The sequence below is a fragment of the Protopterus annectens genome, chromosome 9.part0 (genome assembly GCF_019279795.1).
Source record: "Protopterus annectens isolate FY-2018-M chromosome 9.part0, PAN1.0, whole genome shotgun sequence".
Classification (NCBI taxonomy): domain Eukaryota; kingdom Metazoa; phylum Chordata; order Ceratodontiformes; family Protopteridae; genus Protopterus; species Protopterus annectens.
The window spans coordinates 698,084,992-698,109,453 of record NC_056743.1 but is presented as its reverse complement, the minus strand read 5'-3'; positions in this window follow the sequence as shown (position 1 = coordinate 698,109,453).

The window sequence follows — 24,462 nt, the reverse complement described above, 5'->3', positions numbered from 1 at the left end:
GGGATACTTCCCAGATATTGCTCACATAATGTTAGGAAGAGGACAGAATAACAGAGGGGTGGGTGTAGAAGCACGGACAGCATGGAGTGTGTTAAGTCAAAAGTCAGATGCATGCCCATACTACCCCTGTCTGCAAACCCATGAATGGGTGGCCACAAACCTGCTTGTAAACCACAACGTGAAGGGTAATTGGCCAGATATATGAGACCTGCCTCTGTGTAACCTGGGTGAATCTGTATGGCTGAGAGGTATGGCCACAACAGGGTATGGCCATTCTGTTAAGTCGATATATGTACAAGAAGGGGGATTCTCAGCCAACATACAACCAAGGTGTTGGACCATTTACATAGACCCATCAGCAAGTGTCTGTAGCTGCCCCTCCAGAATGGCAGGAGTGTGCAAGAATGTGTAGGCTGCAGCCCACAATACTGGACTCAGCTCCATTCATCTTGTATATCCCAGTAAATAGCTGTGATCAAATAATGATATCTGTCAGTAGTTGATGACATCATACAACACAGTGTAAAACAGTACATATGTCTGAATATCTCTGCTAACACCAGCCATGGAACACAAGCAGCACAGACAGCAATAGTTACAGTGTCCCCCTATCTGTTGCCCCTTGTGACTCCATATTGTCAAACTATCTACAGATATCTTGTAGAAACAGGCTGCTAGCTATAGGTGTAGAACACCAAACCCTGGACTAGAGTACAACCCTACCTGGAATGGATTCACACACTCAGTACAGAAGGTCATACTGGGCATGCTCATACACCTAGAGAAATGAAGCTCATGTGTGACAACACAGTGGACTACACATATATCTGTCATTTGCAGATATATGTGCACACACACACACACCAAACTGTACACCATTTAGGTTTCACACACACATTGGATAGGAGTACTCACACATATCTAAGGCCAACAGACTGTAATATGTCAAACATACACACACAGACAGGTGTGGAAGATAGAGACAGTGACAGTGAGACTCCCATTATGAGGACTGTCCCACCAACAACACATCCAATTAGCTGATAGCACATGATGTGCTGATGTCAATCGCTGTTGACATTCTCTTTGGTGGCCCTCACCCCTATTGTGGCTGTGGTATTTGTGATAACTGTATAACATGATAGTACAAATCAGTATTCATGTAGCATTTGTATACCTAGTCCTGTCAACTGTAAAGTGTGTGACAGAAAGTTGTGTGTGCATCTGTTTACAGAGGAATGATTCATGGGTCATTCACACACACACACACACACACACACACACACACACACACACACACACACACACACACACACACTGCAATTTCCATTGCCCATGTCAGCACTCCTGGTGATGTCAGGCACCTTGAAATAACCCTTTGGCTAAGCCTTAACTGTATAAGCTCTGTGGCACTTGCAATAACTGCATAATACCATAGTGTAGCAATCTAGTTAGGTAGGAGTTCTAATCCTAGTCCTGGCAATTATGAGAATGTGTGAGAGTGTGTGTGTCTTTGTTGAACCTTGATTTTGTGGACTTTCTCACTTACTACACTTCCCATACCCATCCTTTAGCAAAATAGCTGATGTCACTCACCTCATAGAAACCTTTGGACATCCCTCCAATATATGAGCTCTGTGGTGCTTGTGATAACTGTGTAATGCCATAGTATAGCAATGTAGTTAGGTAGGAGTTCTAATCCCAGTCCTGGCAACTGTGAGAGTTTGTGTGTGAGAGTATGTGTATCTTTGTTGACTCTTGATTTTGTGGACAGTCTCACTTACTACACTTCCCCTACCACTCCTTTAGCAAAATAGCTGATATTCATCTCAAAGAAACCTTTGGACATCCCTCCAACATATAAGCTCTGTGGCATTTGTGATAACTGCTTAATACCATAGTGTAGCAATCTAGTTATGTAGGAGTTCTAATCCTAGTCCTGGCAAGTTTGGAGAGTGTGTGTCTTTGTTGACCCTTGATTTTGTGGACAGTCTCACTTAACTACACTTCCCCTAACCCTCCTTTAGCAAAATACCTGATATCACTCACCTCAAAGAAACCTTTGGACATCCCTCCAACATGTACAGTTTGTAGCACTTGCAATAACCGTGTAATACCATAGTGTAGCAATTTAGTTAGGTAGGAGTTCTAATCCTGGTCCTGGCAATTGTGAGAATGTGTGTGTTTGTGTATGTCTTTGTTGACCCTCGATTCTGTGAACAGTCTCACTTACTACACTTCCCCTACCCCTCCTTTAGCAAAATAGCTGATGTCACTCACCTCAAAGAAACCTTTGGACATCCCTCCAACATATAAGCTCTGTGGTGCTTGGGATAACTGTGTAATACTCTAGTAGCAATACATAGCTAGGTAGGGGTTTGAAACTCAGTACTGCCAAGTGTGTGTGTGTGTGTGTGTGTGTGTGTGTGTGTGTGTGATCAGTATCCTGTGGGAAGGGCTGGTGTGATTGTGTAGAAACTGGATTCATTATGGGTGGATTTTGCTACATTTTCATAATGAGGACCCACATGTCCCAGTGTCACATTACAAGGTCAACAGTTCTCAAACACCATAGGTTCTTCTACACAATGCATAGCCATAATTTAAATATAGGCAATCATTATGATACCCAGACACCACTCCCCACCCATGGATCATACACATATATGGCTGGCTCTTTCTCTCTTCCTTTCATTCCTTCCCTCTGTCTCTCTTTCACTACCACCCCCACCCACCCCCATGGAAGATGTGGCAAAATGCATCTGTTTTGCATAGGCAGTAGCTTGACTTTGGTAGGTAATGCTCATGATCAGCTGATGGCCTGTGCACAAATTGTAGTCCTCCACTCGCTAATTGCATGTGGAACAGCTGTGGTAGCATTCCTATAGCCAGTTGCATGGAAACACACTCCTATAAGTAAGCACTGTAAGTGGGTGTTGGCCCTTCCCCCTCACTGTGAGCAAGACTTCATATGGATGTCTAACAGCATCACAGAGTGTAGTTGGAAATACCTCTTACAACAAACACTTTGGAGACAGGCCAACAAACTGGAGGGGGATCTGCACACTGGCCAGAGTTTGGAGTCTGAGATATGGGGTGTTAATCACACATTTGCTGTCTTTATAAATGCAGTAGCATACTCTGATGATTGTAGTCAGTAAATGTTAGCATCCATGTGTGTTACTGACGTCATATCCCTCAGAAGAGATATGTCACAACAAACACAATTACACCAGCAATGTTCTCAGGTTATAACTGCAATATGTCAATATTGGCCCTGTGTGTGTGCCTCTGTCCCCCAAGTTTTTAATCCTTTGTGCATATGACATGCAGTAAAAGGTGGATATGTACAATATACCATTATTTAAAGACATAATTCCTGATATCAAGCCAGTTATATATCAGACTGCCAGACATTTAATGTATAGGAGGCCTATTATTTGAGGACAAAACCTGGACATTCTGTAGTAGTATGTGCAATATTGAGGTCTATGTACTTATGGTGATTGTTGACAGAGTGTCGGTACTATGAATATGTTATATGGCCTGTGTACAGAGTGGGGTAGATGTCAGTGTTCTTGGTCCTGTTCTATCTGATATTGCATGCTGCCCTAGCCACTGTACACCATCAGCCTAGATGTTCGTAGGGCCAGACTGAGACATGTCTCATACCACAGTCAGGCATCAGACTACACTGTGAAGTGGACCAGTATATGTAGGGTTAGTGTGTGACTGGCAAACATGATGATGACATCTGGTCACACAGGCCATAGACTGTAGTAATACTTAGGCTTACCGTTACATGAATGTGACTGTGTTGAGAGTGATTGTGGTTATGCACTTTCACACTGTTGTCTGTTACTCCATGCTGTTACACACCTGTAGTGGCTGCTATATTTGCAATGACACATGTATTTCCCCACAGGTAAATTGGGATAGTGTTATGGCAGTCTGCCTGTAGTGATCACAGTGCTTGGTAACATGCCTAACAGCTCAGTGTATTTACCCTAGTGTGATGTTATATCCATATATTTGTCAGATTGGCCACCATGACAAAGCAGTGGGCTGGTGTGATGATGTATGTCACTAACTAGTGTGAAGTATGTGGCTTGGTTCCTCTGCCCCTCCAGTTAAGATGTGTTAGGGCAGACAGGTAGGTGTGAATACATCCACTGTGTGAGCCTATCTAGTGCAGTATTTCTGATATATCCCCATTTTCACAGCTTTAAACATCCCCTTTGTCAGGCTTATTCCACATTTCTCGTACTAAGGTGTTCTGTGTATACCTCCTGACTGACCTGATTGTTTCAGACTGTTCATGTTTATTGCTCATATGTTGTCTGTATGCCACAGGATCATTACTGTGATTCCTGTGGTACTTCAATATGATGTTTATATGGTGTGTGTCAGTAACTGATGGTGTACATGTCATTTACAGGAGAGCCTGCCTTCACAACATGTATGTTGATACAACCCATGTCACTGTAGCAACATTCTACACTTACAAGTGCAATACATACGTTACTGTTCCCTTGCACTAAGAGGTTGACAGGGATGGTGCTGAAGTATGACACCACTGCATGTCATGGGCATATGTTGTTGTTGTTTGTCTTTCGGCTTTTTCCCGGTAAGGAGTCGCCACAGCAGAACTCCAGTCTGCTAATGATTGGCAGTAGATTTTTACGAAATGCCGAGGTGCCAGCTCGACGCTCAACCTTCAACGAAGGCACGCCCATTTACGCACATATGTCTTTCGAACGCTACCCAACCACGGGGAGGACATGCAGACTCCACACAGAAGGCACTCCCAAGCCAGGCCGAGAATAGAACGGGAGAACCTCTTGCTGTGAGGTAACAATGCTACCACAGTACCACTGCCTAAAATACACATATATATATATATCTGTATATCTATATATATGTATATATATATATATATATATATATATATATATATATATATATATGTATATCTATATGTTCATATATAGAGAGTGAGAGAGAGAGAGTGATAGATAAATATATACCAATATACACATATAGATATATATATATATATATATATATATATATATATATATATATATAGATAATGTATGTCTGTATGACTATGTACATATCACATCTTCATGTGTATAAACATATATCTATGTCCATTTATGTGTAAACATGACTGTTGTATATACCTTCTCAGATGTATCCCACCATATTAATCTGTTATGTGTACATTTACATATGAGAACATGACTGACACAACACTGTTTGCACTTACAAGTACTAAACAATTGTAGTAGTCAAAACAATTGGCCAATACTATTCAGTATGTGTACTTAATGTTAGATTTGAACAAGCAACAGGCATTAAAGTGGAGAACATCGATATCTGTGCAGTGACTGAGGCCTGGTTCAAGGCTCCAGAGAGCAACCCTGCATTACCAGGCTATAATCCATACCACACTTTTCAGCCACCTAACCTGGACCGGAACACCAAAGGCGGAGGTGTGTCCATATTCATTAAAGATATCCACACCTCCAGGCTAGCTGCTCAGCATAATGCATCCGAGGTTATCCAAGTGCAACTAACTCTGGGCAAAACTGCAATCAGAATTGTAGTGATATGAATACCCCACTATTTCCCAGGATTCCCGTTCCTCTTTTCCTGATATACGGGAAAATATTAGGGTTCAACCAAACCCCCTAATAATGGGTGATTTCAACTACCCCACCATTGACTGGGAAAACTACTCATGTACCAACTCCTTTGCTCAACGCTTTCTGGAATTCATAAATTCCAATGCCCTGGATCAACTTATCCACACCCCCACCAGGAGCAACAATATCCTAGACCTAGTCATGAACAACATGAGTGAATGTTGTCCCACACCTGAAGTAGACTCCTTGTTGGTCGATTTGACCATAGGCTAATCACCCTAGATATCCACATCCCGTCCTCACCCCCCCATTAAGGAAACCACAGTACAAAAGTCCTCCAAAGCAAACTTAATGCCTTTTAAGACAGAAGTGGCGAAATTGATACCCATGCAGATGGACAATACAGTTACGACTGCTGAATCCTACACAAATGCACTCTATAAGCAGTTGCGAGTGCATGGATCATGCTATCCCAAACAGAACCACAATGCTATCCTCCAAAAAAAGCCATTCTGGCGGTCCCCTGCCGTAAACATACTCTACAACAGAAAGAAGAGACTGTTGTAAAAGAAAGTAGAATATCATGAGTGGGGAGCTCCCTGGTCAGCCTCAGTAGGAAGCTGAGATCCCTTATAACATCCCCAAAGCTTGCTATGAAAACAAAATTGCCACTGATTCTAAGGACAACCACAAAGAATCCTATAGCTATGTCAAGATTCTCAATGGCAAAACCCAGATCTGCTCTGAGTTACTGCACAACAGCATGAACATACAGAACTAACTGATATTGCCAACATCCTAGCAGATAGGTTCAGTGCTAACATTAGCCCCCTCTCACCCCCTAAAGGGCTCACATGTATTCAGGAAGAATTCAGAGTCCCTGTAATCACAACTACACAGGCAAAAGCTGCAATCTCTAAAGCCATAAACACAGCATCCATGGGAATGGAAACATCCCAGGCTGCATTTTACATGAACTTCAGAACAAACTGGCTCCCCACCTAAACACCATGTTCAATCATAGCCTCATAGCATCCTGCCTGGACAGCTACACACTGACGTGTAGCCATTATACATGGCAGCTGACAACAGTTTAAACAGCAGTACATAACTAAACTATACTATATTCATGTAGTGCATCAGAACCATATTAGCATGTCCCTGCATCAATGGTATGCATGACAGAGATGTGGTACAGGTATCATCATATGCACAGGGTGTTGTGTGAGTGTGCCAGAGGCCTAGTCTAAGCCATTTGGTGGACAGCATGTTTGTGAGTTAGGGGTTGTTCATTAAATGGGCTGTGCAGAGTTGGTGTGTGTAAGTATGGAGGTGCCCTAGCTGTGATGTTGATATGTGAGTGTATGGATGCACACAGTTCTGCCATGTGGCTGCCCTACACAGGGGTATGTTGGACAGCTGAGGACTGTACATGGCAAGGAGTCCAGTTCACTGTGTCCACCCACAGGAACTGGGCCTTACTGGGGTTCCACAGGCACCACCAGGAAGAAACCACAAGATGGTACTATTCCTTGACGATGACAACTGCCTGCCAGATCCAGGTTCCTGTTTGGACCGTCCGGGACCATGCGCATGTAGCCTGCTCTGCCATGGTGTGGACAGCACCCCCCTCTACAGTGTTGCTGCTGGTACTGCCACTATGGGAGTGGGATTGGGATGATGCACGGGCATGTAGACCTTCAGCTGTTCGTGGTGCTTGCCTACATCCACATGGCCGACACCCTACTCCCACCACATGTTTTAACACAGATATCCCACGGTTGAGGAGTGCCACCATTTCACCCAACTGTCTATCCATGACCTCTGCAAAATAACGGTGGGCATCTGCATGAGCATGGATAGCAAGAAACACAGCCCTCTGTAGCCTCAGACCCTCTCTGGTGTAACATTCCATACGTGCCTATGCCTCCATGCCGGACTGAAACATGCGTCTGGCGACATTTGCTGTGGCACTACTGGCAAGTGCACGATGGCCAGCAGTTCTCCTTTGAGCACCCCTGCCCATCTGCCTTGGTGATACTTTGACAAGTATCTCTCTATGGCTGCTGTGTGCAGACACACTAGGCATAGTCACTACAATTTCCTTTCCCATGCCACCACCTGACAGCTGTCCCTCCTCTATGGCCACTGGCAATGGGGTATGTGTGGGCATTCCAACTGTGTGCAGGGATGGGGTGGAAAACAGTGAGTTTGGTGTCAGTGTTACAGATTCAGCCCCTGATAACCCTGCCTGTGCCTCAATCTGTGTGTCATCATTGTCAGAGTATGCAGAGACACTGACATCAGATTCCCTGTGTGAGGGACCCTGGACCTCTTCAACACCTGTGAGGGGCACACCATTACTGCATATTACTACCTGTACATTATGGTGTACTTCTACACACATATACACTTACAGGTGAAGTGTCCCAAACATATTACCCAGACCTCACTACCCAAGTGACATGCATGACATATGGCAGTCAAAATCAGTCCATTCAGCCATTCTGAGTACTGCTTACAAACAAACTACACATGTGGTATGCACAACTCATGTTAGTAGGTGATGGCCCTTCCCCTGGGACACAGTGCACCCATGCACACATTACCACTGTGCACCTGTACAGCACACTTGTGTGCACTGTACACCATACCCCATAACATTAACAATCTTAGATGAATGTGTTAGATGTGTGTCAGTTATGTTTGCTCTGTTCTCAACACCTATGTTTGTGTATGACACATGCCTGGGATGATATGTTGATGGATGTCAAAGATGCATGACTGGCATTTATGTGTAGATCTCATCAGCATCAGTTGATGTTTGTGCAAGAACATCTGTTTACACTGCCGACCTTCAATGCCCCATGTGAATTTCTGGGATGTACACACCCCTGGTGACATGGCAGCCTCTGCTATGATATGCAATGTGGCCACGTTACTGCAGTCAGACACATTACACACACCTGATGTGTGATGTATGACCTATGCAATAAATCCTGAGTCTGATGACTGTCACCCATGGAGATGCTGACTGAGATGCATACCATATTGGGGGTACATATAGGTGCAAACCCTTACACCAATTCTTTGTTGAAGCACCTGCAAAATGACATACAGCAGTCAGTATTCCAGGAAGGGCCATACTACCATGGCACTTCCTTGACTTTGCATATGTCAGTCCGTCTTCTCTACAAAAGTACCACAACTATGCCAGATTGCAAGGCCAGCTCATGTGCACAGCCCATGGATGTCACACAGGGACCAAGATGTGGCTGTGATTGTGCGTTATGTGTGGCCCAATTCATAACACTGGCACCAGCAACCTTCATTGTGGAGATTTTTGATCTGGTGTGATGTGAGCTGCTGCTTGCGCACCACATGTTTCTGCAGGCATACTGTCTGTATGTGTGAGCCTTGCTGTCATGACACCATTACACATTGCAACACATGCCTTTGGAAGACCTGAGGTCATGCCTTTACTACCTGTACAGAGGCCTGGATGATGTTCCTTGTGGGATGCATCTACTGTCTACTTACCCTAACCCATAGGGCACAGTTATGCAGCTGCCAGGTGACTGTTGATACAGGTAATACACTGACAGGGCTTGCTAGACATTTGTGCAACTGGCTTAGTGTTGCTGCATGTGTCTGTCTAGCTTCCCTGACTGATTTGCACTATGGTGTGTCACCTGTATTGGATGACCATCTGTTTCTGGTCAACATCACTGTCCCATAGTTATAACACCTCTAGAGGACTGTGCGCACTGTTTGCCATGGGATGTACAATGGTCAGGTAATGTTAATTTACCCTACTCCTGACTACTCACTTTCAGATATGGAAACCATGCCATGGCTTGTAAGATGTCTGCAAGCCATGGCTGCCTGGGCTGCAGGCGGCCAGCCGATTGTCATGGCCATATGTCTCAGAGAGCACACCACAACATGGTGTGAGAGTAGCCTGTACATGCTGGCAGGTGTGTACTATGGGAGAGTGAATGCTGTTAGTACATCTCAAGCTGCATCCACAATCTGTTCATTGGAGTGTGTGCACACATGTGCTACCACTGTCTTGTAAGGTTAGTAAACACCCATATATGTTGTACTAACATAGTATTCCACTTTCTACAGTACTTGCACATGTTTTGTAGTCATGATCAGTTGCATAAGGTGTGGAATGTGTTATTGTGCTATGTCCTTGTATATATCAGGACCAGGTGGCACCATTATAGGTGTGTGTACACTGTTGTATCAACTGTATGAGAGTTATGTTTCAGACATGTTCCTACTGTAGTCCAGTTGCCCCACCATATGCCTTATCTCTGTCCACACATCTTGCACCGACAGCTTGTTAGCTAGACTGCAGGACTCCTACCTACCCTTCCCATGGTGACCACTGTGATGCTGTGCAGTTAAACCCAACAAAAGTGATGGTGTACCTCATGCATTCTATGTAGGTGTGATAAATGTGTACAGGGCATTTAGCATGGTGGCTTCCACATGGCCAGTGTATTGGCAGACATTGACAACATAAGACCATACTCACCAGCCACAAGCAGCTGCCCCAGTTGTATACCTGTGGGACCTACATAGTTGTGGGAGAGAGGTAAGTGCATTAGCCACTCGTGCCATTGCTACAGGGTGGAAGCAGTATTTCAGAACATTAACAGAAAAAAACAGCACTACTATAGAATATGCAGGACAAAACCAAAGATGTGCACATCTGTGCATTACTGAACTCCAGCTACAGATTATCTTCTCTGATATATGCATGCAGATAATCTAAATGTAGAATAGTCTTCTAGTTATGTACACTGTGGCCTTACCTGAACACTCTTCAGGCATTGGTTGGGTGCCACCCACCTCGACAATGTTCGGTTCTTCATGGTGGGTGTGGCAGGTGGGTGCACCTACGCTGGCAAAGAGCTGTTTGGTTGGTGTGAGTGGGGGCTGGATGGCTGTACCCCCTCTTGTGGCTTGCTGCTCACGTGCTACTGCAGCAGCTCTATGACGGGCATTTCTGAGGATGTCACTTGCACGGTGGTGGACTTGCACATACGGCCGGTTCTGGTGTTCAGCATCATTGACCCTCTGCACAACTTCTTCCCAGAGGGAAGTATGCTCACGCATGGCATCAGTACCTTGGGTGTACAGGATGTCTATTGGTGAATGAGGTACTGTATTATGACATAATTTTCCAGTGATGTAAACACAACCTGCCTTACTCTTAGCATCGTATCTGGAAGACATAAACAGGAGGAAAGGTTATACAACCTCATACAGCTGTCTCTTTTCCCATCAGCCTGTAATCCATGGTATCACTTTAGTGCTTGTCACTTTTGTGGTTAACACACATAATGCCAATATTGCTACCATAATACTGTATGTGCAACACACATTTTAAGACAATTGCACACTAGCCTTTGACAACACTGTGATGGTTATGTTGTCATTGCTGGAAGACATGCCAGAGGTTTGGTCAACACTGGACACATATATGTGTGTCTCGATACAGATATCAGTCACAAATGTGGTTACTGTCCAGAAGAACACTGTACATTTGCATGTGATTAATTTACGATATCACAAGCATTTGGGCACACGTCCAGAACAGTACTATCCTATGCACATGGCCTATATATGCTTGTTAGTCTTCCAAGACAAACGTATGTCATACACATATTCACAGGCATCATGTGGATATCAACAACATCCCATTATGTGGCCTAGCAGTGGCACAGTCACAATTGCTTGACAGACACTCTAGTGGTTGCCTATTGCAAGCTGTCCTTTCCCAGGGCGAATCAGGCTCCTAAGCTGTGATACCACCTCTCCAACCCTTCAAGCATGACATGTGGACAAAGGCAAACATGATGGGGTTGTACATAGGGACATATCTTACATATTCCTGTCACAGTTTTAGGATGTATTTAGCATAGTGACATTTACAGTTCTGTGACTGTTGTGCAGGATGTGTACTGTTACAGTCAGTTGTTTGGCATTACTGTTTGACTTCACTCCTAAGCTGTCAGACAGGTAGGGATGTCAACAAGTGCACACATAACAGTCTGCTTTCAAGCTCTTGACATTCTGTGTGGATTTGTACAGTTGACAGGTATGGCTGTGATGTCTCCCACTGCTGACAGAGCCAGAGGCTATGGCCATAGCAGTTGCACAACAGAACATCTGTACAGCATGTTTCCCTGGAACACATACATTTGTCATAATCAGCTATCCCATTATAACAGATCGATTACTACATTAAATCACATGCTGAAATGTTTCACATACCTGTTTATGCAATGGCTTGGTTTGTCTGTTGAATCACAGTCTGTTGTTCTTCTGTCTCTGCCTGTCTCTCTGTGTGTCGCTCTCTCTGTGTAGTACAGGGATTGAGTGGGTTTGATTAAGTGACAGCTTGCCTTTTGTAGGTCTTGGTCATGACCAGGTGATGGCCTATGCACCAATTGGTGTTCACCACTTGCTAATTGAATGTAGAGCAGCTGTTTAGTTCTCCCAATGGCCAATGTCATGGCAACCCACTCCTATATATCTTTAGTTCCTGGGGTCATTGACATTTTACCTTGTCTATGAGGATCACATTCTTCCTGTGTGTGGGCAGCAGTGTTACAGACAACAGACGAGAATATCTCTTACAACACATGTGGACATAGGCCAAGAATAGGTTTATGTAAGGTTCCAGACTTGGGAACAGACTGTTGTTGTTGTTGTATCTTTCGGCTTTTCCCGGTTAGGGGTCGCCACAGCGGAACTCCGGTCCGCTAATGATTGGCAGTTGATTTTTATTTGCTGAGTTGCCAGCCCTAACGCACAACCTTCAACGAAGGTACGCCCATTCACGCATGTCTCCACGCGTGAAGACACTCTAGCTGAGAGTCGAACCGGTCAGCGTCTTACTATGAGACGACAATGCTACCGCAGCACCTCCACCGCAGTCTCTTAGGAACATATATGCTTTGATTACTGCTAGTTTAACAGGGTTTGTGTGTGTACATGCTAGTTCTGCATGGATTGCAGTCTGACAAAGGTATGTGTGTGCATAGTTCTCAACTGTAGGGCTATCCACATAAAGCCGGGGTTTGAGCCACTATGTTTAGTGTGTTCCCCAAATAGATGTTGTCCTTCAAAAATCATTGCCATTCTCTGTTGACTGCTATCAGTAACTGGAAACATGAATTAATGTTTCTGACATCATATCCCTCAGGAAGGATATATTGCAAACAATCCTGTAACACCAGCAACTGTCATGATGTATGAGTGCAATATATTGACTATGGCCCTGTGTTTCGCCCTGTGACCTCCACTTATATACCAGACTTTGGATATCATGCAGTAAGAGGTTGATAGGTGTGGGCTATCATTATTTAGAGCTCACATTCCTACAGTAATCCCAGTGTTGTTGTGGACTCCCACTCATGCTGTGGGGTAGGGGCCATAAATATGGGCCATAGGCCAGACAACATGTGTGACCGTGTACAGTCAAGCGGTCAGTCTATAGCACACACTGTTCTATACCCATGTAACACATTTTTTTTGGGGGGGGGGTAAATGTTTGACTCAGGCTGTTACTACATGTGAGAGATATTACTAATAAAAACAAAAAGGTATGTAGCTGTACATTGTGATACTATGGTGATGGGGACAGTGGTGGGTTACAGGTTACTATTTGGGACACAGTCTGTTTGTCAGTTTGATAGACTAGTTTGAAGGGAAGCATTGTTCTGTAAAGGACCAATTTACATTGTAACATTTGATACTTTTCACACAAGGTGTTTAACTGAGGAGTGTAATTGGAGGCTGTTGGATTAATCATGTAATTGAGTGTTAATTGATTTCTGTATTCAAGGCAAGTGTGTTTTGTACCATGGTACTACTTGAAGGCTTAAGCCTAGACAGCACAGTTATGATTATGTTTTACAGATTACTATATGATATGTTTTGTTTCAGAGATGCATTAATCAGTTATCATGTATTTCAAACGCCTGACTGCTATAAGACATATGGCATATACAACTGAAATAGTCCACAAATAAACATTTCTATGTCTGCATACTTGTGTGTTGTGTCCTTTCCTTTGCATTGTGTGTGTGCATATGTTTTCTGCAATAATTCTCACTTGTAGGAAAGCATCAGACACTGGCCATTTGGAAAGCTGGCAACTGTAGGAATAATGGCTGTTTGATATGCTGTGCACCCTTTATATACACTGTTCACATATATATCTATAAGTATTTATATTGTTATACGTGTATGTATGTGTATATGCATATACATATATATATATACATATATATATATATATATATATATATATATATAGATATATATATATATATGGGTCTACTGGAAAACGCAGAAAATCCACTTGTTCGAAAACGAACAGTGTTTTTTCAGTTTCGCGAAAGTGCACTTAAGTGAAAGTGCACTTCTGTGAAGAATGGTTCAACGAACCATTAAGGAACACGGGTGCAGAAGCACACTACAGTGGGGAAAGGGAGATTACGTGCTTCCCCACTGTAGTGTGATCTCAGCGTTGGTATATTTAAGCGGGGGGGGGTGCAGGGGGGCTTGCCCCCCTGCAAAAACAATGTTTTATAGGTTTTTTATTGGTTCATTGAACCAATGTTCGCAGAAGTGCACTTTCTCTTAAGTGGACTTTCGCAGAGGTGTGGGTCTGCTGTCTAATTTCAAAGATGTGTGTTTTCGAAGTTATGCAGTAGACCCATATGTGTGTGTGTGTGTGTGTGTGTGTGTGTGTGTGTGTGTGTGTGTGTGTATATATATATATATATATATATTATATGTCTATATGTATGTGTGTGTATGTATCCATGGAATGTTTACTGCTTCCACATTGTACATTCACTATGGTAGACTGAGTGTTCTGCATGATATGTTACAGAAACCATCCTGACATCTTATAGCTGAGATGGCTTACTGTTAACTTGTTGTGGCTATGTTGTGCATGGTCCTGGGTTCCACATTTGCAAGTGACAGTTATTGTGTTGCAAGGCAGAACAGTTCAGCTGTGGAGGAAGGGATACTGGCAATAATTACAAGAGATCCCTACTTTGGGCCCCTTCACCACCGTTACAAGTGCCTTTGGTCAGATGTTTTACAGTGACAGGTTCAGAGTGTGAATCCAAGGTATGAATGCCAAATATATATATATATATATATGTATACAGACATATATATATATATATATATATATATATATATATATATGTATATGTGTGTGTCTTTGTATGTATATATATATATATATATATATATATATACACACACACACACACACACACACACACATACTTATCTATATCTATATATATATAAATACAGTTCCCCTACTGCTGAATGATTGTGCTACATGATATGTTTGAGAAAACACCATACTTATGTACAGCTGAAATGGCTTAGTGGTAAATTACTGTTGTTATGGTGTGCAGGGTCGTGGGTTTGAGACTTGCAAGGGCTGCTTATTTTGTTGCTGGGTAGAACAAGGCCTGTTGGAAACAGAGTGATTAAAGCACTTCAAAGCAGTTGTAAGCAGGTATGTGTGGGTTTGTGCGGAGCTAAGCAAAGTTAGACGGCTCTTACGTCTGCTTACATCAGCTCAGCTCCATTTACGCCTGCTTATGGATGCTTAAACCCACGCTTATATTAAATAAAGAAAAGAAAAAAGGGGAGCTAGGAAAGTAGTGAAATGGGGCAAACAGATGAAAAAGCAAGAGGAGAAACAGGTAGGGATGTGCAGGAAGGGTGTACAAAAGGACCATAGCTCTGCATTTCTTTGGCAGCAACAGCTGCTTTCAGTGTGGGCAATTTAGAATTTGGAGCCTCATACCCTATGGGGAGGAGTGTGGGCATCATGCAGTATGGATGATTGGTGGGGTTAGATTCTGTGAGGGATACATGTCTGTGGGCAAAATGCAGAGCTATGTATAGGATGTGATTTTTTTGTGGGACAGATGCCCCCTTTTTTTTTAGGTGAGAGTCGGATGTTAAGGAAGGATCATTGGTAAGTATGGTGAGGAAGGTTTGGTAGGAGCGGTTGCATTTGTAAACAGACAAGACAGCAGAGAGGGGCAGTATATGACACATGGGGGGGGTAAACACCTTGATGGGGAGGGTGGTTGGGAATCTGAGGCTCATGAGCCCCCCAGATGGTAGTAGTGGCACTGATGTCCCCACCCAATGGCAGTCACCACTACTCCTTCACAGCCCCAAAGGTGGCTGTGCTGGGAGCTGGGCTGGAGGGGCTGCCTGCCCTTCTAGCTGTGCCAGCCTGCCCTCCACCTGGCGCAGGCAGTCATCCAGCTCTGTCTGACGGATACTGTGCACCATGCCACAGACCTCATCCCGGTTGATGACAACCTCACTGCACCCGCTTGCGGGGGGTGGGGTGAGCTCCATCCCCCTACAGCGGTTCCACCTGAGGGTGGTGCAGGACCAGCAGATGAGGAAGGTCCGGATTGGTTCCCAGATGTGCTGGGACTCGGTGCTTCGGCCAGGTGGGGTGGGAGAGCCGGATCCACTGGGATCTGCCTTCCCGTGTGTGCTATGGTGTGGCAATTATCAGAGCATATTGGTTAGTCAATAACATCACATTATAACATTAGTCAGTATAGCATGCGTGGTTATTCCCAATTACCCAAAACAGTGCGATTATAACAGTGCCATAGCAAACAGAACCCATGCAAATATGGAATGGCATTCAGAGTTGCAGCAGCATGCCAGTTAGAGGAATGTTAGGCAGGCAACAACAATGGTTATTCAACAGGGAATGCCAGTATGCACACAGTTTAAACAAAATGATAAATAAAACGGAACAATGGTCCTAACAGTAGAGGTTTTTGTCAGAACATACCCATGTTGGTTTCAGTGTGATGAATGGTTCATTTGAGTGGTGCGGGAAGGGAACAGATTACATTGACAACTGCTTTCAAGTATATTTGTCAGTACACTACTATTCAATACTCTACATTCTGACCATTTACACTCTACCTGAGCCATGAGGATGCTACAGTACACCAATAGATGTACCTATCAACAGATGACTTGTACACTTATTTTAGTTCTACACATCAAACCTGTTTCTATACAGATTTATGTACCTGTGGGTCCCATGCAGATGAGAAGTGTGTGCACATTAAATACTGTTTCTACGCATATTTCAGTTCCCAGCTCCTGATCTGGGACTGACATATTATTTGCAGGCCCTAGAGTGTGTGTTGTGCTTTTGACATATGTCTCCTGTGACAGTTCTCTGTGTGCATGTTTCTTGGCAACTGGGGGAACTATCCGAGACAGCGTGACACTTGAGGGGCTTGTCTGAGCCAGACTGTACAGTGTGGATGGCTAGCTTGCATATATTTGTAGGACTGGGGCTGGTCGACACAACAATTGTGCACCTTTCATAGTTATTCACATCATACTAGCATTCCAATACAGATTTCTTTATCTGTGTGCTCTGTGTGGAAAATATGTGTTGCAGTATCTCACGTTTTCTATTCAGATTGCAATTTACAACTGTAGAAGCAGACTGACATATTAGTGGCAGTCCCTGGATTCGAACCGTGGTGTGTGTGCAAAATATAAGTACAGGCTTGGTCTTTATCAAACTGAACTACTAGGGAGGTGTTGTGTGTTGCTTCTGACATTTCTATGTAGTACATATTTCTCTGAACAGTACTCTTCTTCTCACATGTAGCATTATTTGTTTCCCATTTTCAGTACAAATTATACATACACAACAGAAATTGGTGTCACTGTTTGGAAAACATGTGCAGGTTAGCTGGATTGCACATTTGACTGTTTTACAACTACATACTGCAGTTTAGATTCCTGAGTACACAGTGTAGGTTTTAAGTCTGCACCTGTTAACCTTATACATTTTTCAGTACAGTCATAGCTCCATACAGCTGAAATTGAAAGGTTAACACAGGACAGTGCTAGCAGATACACAAGTGACTCACATTCTGATGGAAATATGTATTGTTGCTTTTTACAGTTATTTGACGTGCCCATTCTAAACTATGGAGACAAGCAGTGCTAAGTCAGTTCACTTTAGTTAATGCATTCTGCAGGACATACACATTTTTATTTTTCTGGCACACATGAAATGACACACACCAGTTTTTGGAGTCACCTTTATTATTTTTCACATCATATCTGGGTACAACTCAGAAATCCACAATTAGACAGGGGTCCAGGGAAGTAACGCCCTGCTAGACAGGGGTCCAGGGAAGTAAACAGTGTGGGAAGAAATAGCCGGGGAATTGTTATGGCTAGGCTTGTATAGGCCCTAGGGCCGATAGCCTAGTACCAACCTATGAACCTATTACTATTCCTGCATGATCTGCACAGGGAACTGCTTTTCATTTCTATGTGTTATGGCAGCCCTAACATGGCACTTTCTTGGCAGGTTCATTCAGAAACACTCATATATATATATATATATATATATATATATATATATATATATATATATATATATTCTACTATTCCTCTCCTGCATATTGTATCTTGTTTGCTCAGCAGCTGGCACTACTCCATTGTAACACTGGCATCCTGACACAAGCATTTATTCCTGACTTTTACAGCAAAATTATATATACAGACAGTACTAACATTACTTTTGTTGTGTCTTTCGGCTTTTCCCGGTTAGGGGTCTCCACAGCGGAACTCCAGTCTGCTAATGATCGGCAGTAGATTTTTACGTGCCGAGTTGCCAGCCCTGACGCACAACCTTCAACAAAGGTACGCCCATTCATTCATGTCTCCATGCAGAAGACGCTCTAGCTGAGAATCGAACCGGACAGCTAATATTAGGAGGTATTCTGTACTCATCATAATACCGGTGCAGCTGGGCCAGTCGCTGGGCATGAGCCTCAACATTCTGGGACCTCTCAGCAGCAGCTGTACGGGGATAGAACACACATTAAGCACACCTGCACAGTCACAAGTTTTAAAGGTTTCCCATACTTAGTTGGAGATACATAAGACTGCATACTTGCAGACACATGGGACATCCTGCGCCCGAGCTTCTTGGATCCACTGGTCCAAGGTATCACCCCTCCTCCGCTTCAGGTCATTATAGTGGTGACGTACCTGCTCACCCGTCCGGGGTATGCCAGTGGCACTGGTGAGATCATGGGCAAGCTGGTCCCAGGCCTCTGCTTTGTACTGGGAGCCCTCGTACTGGCCCTACAGCAGCCTGGCATCATGGTTTTTCACTAGGAGCCCAACCATGAACTTGGACTCCTGGATGCCCCAACGTTGGCTCCTGAAAGTGAAAACCTTTACCAACTCCTGCCATTTTGGTCCTGCTATGAGCTATCCCAAATGGTTCTGACTGTATTCCCGCCTGTGCAGTTTAAATAGGGCTGTTTTCCCACACATTTTCCTGATTAGACGGTTTTAAAATGCTGAACTGTGTTTAGCTCCGCGCAAATGTGCATAGGAATGCTTAAACCCGATAAGCAAAGCTTAAAGCAGGTAGGCAATGCTTACAATAGTTTTTTTAATTAAAATAATAATTTATTTTTTACATATTTCTAGTCCTACTGTGCTGTATGTGGGCCATATGATTGACATATGTCACTCAAATTCATTAAATGTTAACTAAATTGGCAGAGGGGGGATTCGAACACAGCATGTTCTACATGTTAAACCATGACAATACCACTATGCTGCAGCAACTTAATAATGTCTTCAATCACAGTAGTACTTGACTTTCATTTTCAGGATTTCAGCCAGGCTAAGAGTAACAACACGCCATGCAAATGAGCTGTGCACCACTTAAACTTTTTTTTTTATTTAATAAAAAAAAAATATTTAATTTTTAATATTTTCCTCTTACCCTACTGCTTCCATGCATGTAGGCAAGAGTACAGGCATTGAGGGGTATGCACTTGAAGGCTGCTGCCTTCTCAGTGTTTTGTCTTTTGTTTTGATTATCACATTATATACACAAGCGCTTTGCTTGTGCATACATTTCTTTTATTTTTATCCACGGACAATAACGTAGTGTCCATGGATAAAACTCTTGCTGCTGCAGACTTCCATGCAGGGGGCATGTATATTGTGAGAGCTCTGCTCTCAGACACACCCCCTGCGCTCGTACACGGCTCTGTATCTGTGTAGCAATATAGCAGCGTGCCTTCATTAATATTAAAGGTGCACTGCTGCTTTACACGGACATGGTATGCTCCATGCAAGAATAGTTTATTCTTGCATGGAGCGTTCCTGAATCCCGGGGCTGTGTTTAAATAGAGGAATCAGGCAGGGGTATCCTCTTTCCCCTTTATTTGCTTTATATTTAGAGCAATTGGAAAGGAAAATAAGAGATTCACAAAGTCAAGGATGTAACTGGTATGGTAATTAAAAAATTAGCTTTATTTGTAGATGATATTAGCTTGCACTTAATAAATCCAGAAAAGGATATTTCAGTCTTGTGGAATATTTTGAGGCTTTTACAAGTCTTTTTGGGATATAAAATTAGTGAAGATAAAACAAAGGCTATAGTTGTAAACTGTATATGAATTGGTTCAACAGTAGTGATATTTATGGGAACATAATAAGATGAATATTTAGGTGTATGAATTAAAAGAGATTCTGTTGTGGCAGCTAAAGATATTTGGGGAAGGATTAAATAAAAGATAATATAAAAACTGAGAAACCAGAACCTCCTGATTATGGATATGGATAGTAAGATAGTAGCAGTGAAACTGATTTAAGTAACTCTAGCTTTATCTGCAGGTTGGGCATATTTTTGTGAACCAGAGGAGAAGTTGTGGACGAAAATTAATACAGAGTTGAACAAATTTATTTGGGAGGGGAGTAGGGCAAGTGTTAAGTGAGATAAGTTGATCATCCCCTTAGAGAAGGGTGACTTAGGATTACCTAACTTGAATGGTACTTTAGAGCTACGCAGTTAAGGTTCATATACACAATGCAAGCAAAATAGATGGTAATGAAGTGTGGGAAGTTTGAGAACTTAGGAGAGAGTATGATTTTGGATGCAGATCATTAAGGGGAATAACAACAACTGTATAGAATTTTATATTTATAAAATTGCAGACAGTATTCAAAGAACTACTTCAGCACAGGAATGGAGAAAGGAGATTTTTCCAGTAGGGATGAATGCAAGTAGGGAGGAGTACACAAAATAGGCAAGAAGGGGCTGGGTTTTACTGGAAAAACTAGCAAAGGGCACAAGGTGTTGGCAGCAAATAACTGGAGATGTAAAGGTAATAGAGTGGAATGAGGCCAAGCAGAAGGCTATAACTCATTCCACACCTTTCAGCCCCAGAACTTGGACCAAAGCTCCAAAGGCAGTGGTGTTTCCATATTCATAAAGGATGCGCACACGTCCAGACTTGTAGCCCAACATAACGCATCAGAGATACTTCAGGTGCAGCTAACATTGGGTAAGACAGTGATTCAGGTCGTATGTAGCATGCTATAGGTCCCCAGCCATGTCCCAAGACTCACACTCCACGTTCCTAAACACCCTGGAGAATATTAGGGCCCAACCTAACACTCTCATACTACCCTTCCATTAACTGGTAAAACTACTCATGTACCAATAGACTTGTCCAGCGTTTCCTGGGATTCATTAATTCCTTCCTGGGATTCATTAATTCCAGTGCCCTGAACCAGCTCGTTCTTACCCCCACTAGAGGTAGCAACATCCTTGACCTGGTCATTACTAACATGGGCAACTGCTGCTCTACACCAATAGTTAATTCCTCTCTGGTTAGATCCAATGACAAACTAATAACTTTGGAAATCCACCCCCCCCCCCGCAAAGGTAATCACCATGAAAACCTTCTCCAAAGCTAACTGTGGGCTCCTAAAACCAGAGGCGACTAACATCACGGCACCCGTGCAAATGGAGAATAGTTGCATGACCACTGAATCATACACCAGTGCACTGCACGAGCATGTACACAAATGCATGGATCTCGCCATACCCAATAAAACCAAGACACTCTCCTCCAAAAAAAAAGGAAGCCAATCTGGTGGTCCCCTGCCATAAACAAACTTTACAACAGAAGGAGGAAACTAATGCAGAATAAGGTGAAGTCCCAAGACTGGAAAAACTCCCTTATCAGCCTCAACAAAAAGTTGAGATCCCTCATCAAATCCTCTAAAGCTAGCTATGAAAACAGAATTGCAGCAGACAGTAAAGACAACCACAAGGCCTTCTATAGTTATGTAAAGAATATCCATGGCAATACCCAGATTTGCTCTGAGCTACTGCACAATGGTGCCTCCTATACCAAGCCAACAGATATTGCCAATATACTGGCTGACAGATTCAGTGCCAGCTTTACCCCTCCCCCAAAAGGACCAATCACAATACAAGTAAATTGCCAGGCACCCAGTATTACTGCTGCACAGGTTAAAACAGCACTGTCCAAGGCCAAGAATACAGCTTCTATGGGACCTGACATTATTTCTGGCTGTGCTCTACATGAACTACAGAGTAAACTGGCACCTCACCTGTGTGCCCTGTTCAATCACAGCCTCACCTCAGGCTTTGTCCCTAATGAATGATGCACTGCTACAGTCATCCCTCTCCACAAAGGAGGAATGACTACAGACCCTGGGAACTATCGCCCCATTACCCTGATGAGTCTGATAGCAAAGCTATGGAACACATCATCATGGACCTAATAAACAAGGATATAGGGAATCTCCAAATGCTGGATCTCAAAAAAAAGTTTGTTTTCTTGAAGTGTAGATCATGCCTGCTCAACTTGGTCGACTTCTTTGAGTCAGTCACCAGAGCTATGGATGAAGGCAAGGTGGTTCAAACAGCCTACCTTGATCTGGCCAAGGCCTTTAATACCATTCCCCACTCAGGAATCATAGAAAAACTCACTAAGCTAAGCATCAATCCCTATATCATTAGGTGGGTTGCAAACTGGCTCACAGATAGAACCCACAGTGTGAAAGTAGCTGATTCCAAGTCAGACTGCTGACCAGTCACGAGTGGAGTTTCACATGGTTCAGTCCTGGGTCCTCTCCTTTCTGGTATCTACTTCTCTGAAGTCCAGACCAACACGAAGGGACTCTGGCTGACAAAGTTCGCAGACGACTGCAAGGTGGGAGCCGTTATTAACTCCCCAAGTGATGTTGACATCCTACAGAAAGGCCTCACTGGTGTCTGAACCATGGCCTTAAGCTCAGTGCCAAAAAATGTGTCATCATCCCCTTTGGGAAAAACCCAGTTCCCATGAATTACCACATTGATGGTAGTCCAGTAAACACAGAAGGCATTATAAGAGATCTGGGAACACAGGTTGACAGCAACCTCTCTTTTGACCAACACATTGCCACTGTGGTCAGAAAGTCCTTCTATGTGGCACATTTCATTGCTAAGGGTTTTGCATCCAGGAAGAAAGAGGTAATTGTCTCCCTCTACTCTTTCCTCATTAGACCAGTCATCATGTACAATGCCCCATTTGGGATGTACCTCACTAGACACCTGCAACAACTGGAGAGGCTGCAAAAGTGCCTCACAAAGAGGATCCTAGGCCTTAAACACTTGTCCTATATGGACAGACTCAAAAAACTCCAACTATTCTCTGTCTCATATTGCCTTCTTAGAGGCAATCTCTGCTTGACTTACAAAGTCATGTCTGACTCAGCTGTGTTAGAAATGTTACATCTAAAGAAATCCCAATCCCTCCACACCACATGCTCCAGAGACCTCAGCCTCATTACCACAATCAACAGAACATGCTGGAGGGACAGGTTGATAACCCAGAGACTGCCCATGTTATGGAATAGACTTCCCATACATGTCAAACAGAGCACCTCACTGGCCATCTTCAAGAGAAATCTTGATGAGTGGATGGGAAATAGAAAATTCACCCCAAGATCACTTCAGTGGCTCTACTCGACAGAGGCACTGGGAAGTAAGGTCGGGTAGCATGATGCCAGGGTAATCCTATGGGCTAGGCTTGTAAATATTTCAGGGCCATTAGCCTAGTACACACCTATGAACCTACAAGTTTGCATTGCAGGTTAGAGACTGCCTTCCATATGAGGGAATGATATCAGTATACAGGCAAAGAAAATGTGATAGGGGAGTGCTGTTTGAATGACCAGCTCTGGCAGAGTTTTCAGTTGAGTCTAGAACAGAAACTACTGACAATAAAAGAATTCATTAGTAAGACATATAAAATATTTCATGATAATTATAAAAAATAATCAGAGGAGGTTAGAAAACAATAGGAAGAGAGACTGGAAATGCAATTTACAAAGGAACAATGGGAGGACATCTGTATGGATCCTAAATATGCTAAATCCAGATGGTTTAAGATGTTTGCTTGGAAGTGTTTGCATGTGTATTTTTATATGCCAAGCAGACATCAAAGAACTTTTCCTTAGGTAGATAGCAAATATGGGGTTGTGGAAAAGAGTGGTAATTGGAACATGTTTTTGGGAATGTGGTGGGTTGACAAATTTTAGAAACTCCCTTCAAAGTAGTTTGTCAGAAATGCTGGGAAAGCAAATGGTTGTAGCTAAGAAAATGATTTGTTTGAGCTGGATCTGAACTGCCTGTAGTTCATAAGGGCTGTTGTTGTCAAAAAAAGCAGTTAGTACAAAATGAAAAAATTAAGTACTGACTATTTCAAAAGAGGTAAAAGAACTAGAGGTGCAATCTTTAGAGAAGGGAAGAAGCAAATTACATAGGAATAAACGAAATTTGTGGAAGTAATGCACGTTGAATAATGTTCAGGAGGAGTGAGACTGAAGAGAAGGCAGGAAA